The sequence below is a fragment of the Pteropus vampyrus genome, unplaced genomic scaffold (genome assembly GCF_000151845.1).
Source record: "Pteropus vampyrus isolate Shadow unplaced genomic scaffold, Pvam_2.0 Scaffold101, whole genome shotgun sequence".
Lineage (NCBI taxonomy): Eukaryota > Metazoa > Chordata > Mammalia > Chiroptera > Pteropodidae > Pteropus > Pteropus vampyrus.
The window spans coordinates 626,307-628,182 of NW_011888882.1; positions in this window are offsets into that span (position 1 = coordinate 626,307).

Genomic DNA, 1,876 nt, shown 5'->3' on the forward strand with positions numbered 1-1,876 from the left:
CATCAAATAAACTGGATGTAGTAGATTTGGACGTGCTTGCCCATAATGTTTCTTCTTAATCCAATGTTTATAAAAGATTAATTTCAAAAAATAAAGTTTAAAATTTTTATTTTTTCTTAACGATGTCTAAATTACTGAGATTTATCTATCCTCTGCTAAATTCTAAAAGATATCCATAAAGTCACGTTAGTTCAGATTCCCAGAATTTAAGAACATGTAGCCTGAAATTAGTTCTAAATTTATAAAAATAAAATCCATGAACAACTGTGCAAGTGTCAGTGATATATAACAGACCTTTCTTGTTCAAAGCAAAATACTATAACACAAGTTTCATCTCATTTTTAGTTTTTCCCATCACTGCAAAAGCTACTTATTTCTAACACATGTAAACAGGAAGTGATAAATTCCTAAACTTAACTGAATTTCATTTTTTTAAATAGAACTTTTCCAAAAAAATAAAAGCAGGATGCTATTTTTCTAAACAGTTTTAAACTACATTGAAGCCTTTATGCCTTGAATGTAATACTTCTGGAAACCTAAAATTTCCATTTCTGAAGTGGGAAAACTTTCCCAAACTGCTGCCTCTTAAAGATTCTATATTCTATTTCAAAAGAAATGCCAACATAACTCAAAGTGCTTGACATAAGTGAAGAAAAAGAGTGCTATCACAGTGAGACTGTGTTTCCAATTCTATCAGCTTTTACCTAGTGCTCCTGCTATCACAAATCTCCAACAAAGCAGTGTTAGAAAGTCTGATATGTTCTTATTGGTGAAGAACTGTTTTGACTATCATCAAGTATTTGAATACAGAGTGATTCTGGCCTTTGACACCGTCCTATACCGTACATAGTGTTTACAAGTGAAATAGGAACATGTTGATGCTCTGAGAGCTTAACGATTCCTAAGAACGTGCATGAAGTGAGCAAATGAGATAGAAACATGGCATTATTGATTATAATGATTACCTGCTTTGTGATTATTCTTGCTACTTCCCAGCCTTGCCAGAGCCCTGATGACTTTGTGGCTGCCACTTCTCCAGGGCATATTATGATTGGAGGTTTGTTTGACATTCATGAAAAAATGCTGTTCTCAGAAGACTATCCTAGACGACCAGAAATCCAGAAGTGTGTTGGGTAAGTAAAGCTTTAAAGCATACAATTAGATTTCAAGATTATACAATGAGACTGACATGTAAATGTTTACTTGTATTGATATCTAACTTATTTTAATAAAATTTAAATTCTTATATTTTTAAGTTGCACATGATCTTGTGATGCTTTCTTAAAAGAGAGATATATCTATATCTATATGTATAACTAACCTCCAAGTGTAGAAGCAATAAATGCTTTCCATTAATATATTTACATGGATTTTGCCTAAAAAAATAATCTCTGAAGTCAATAGAGAAAACCAATATGAAGACACTGTAGCCACCACAACCACACCTAGCTCATTTCTATTTATCATCCACAACATGCATTTTGTTTTAAACATGGATCTATTATTTAATTCTTTGTTTAAAGTAAACTACATTTAATTTTGTTCTCTATACTAACATTTTTGTCAACATTGTATTCATTTCCTTCTTGACAGAATCTAATTCTTTTATGATAAATTAAAGCCCAACCTCAATTCAAAGTGTTCCTTCTTTGATGGCCACTATACAGTGTGAAAGTTTGACTCTAGAAAAGACAGTTGGCACAGTGTAATATGGAGAAGTATAGCTGGGTAGAGGATATTACATATGGCTTGTCTTTAAGGAGAACAGGATATTTAAAATCTAATTTCAGTTTGGGGGCAAACTAATTTTGTAAACTTAGGCAAATTACTTAAATTCTTTGAGTTCCAGTTCTCAAAGTTTTCACTGATAAAATAA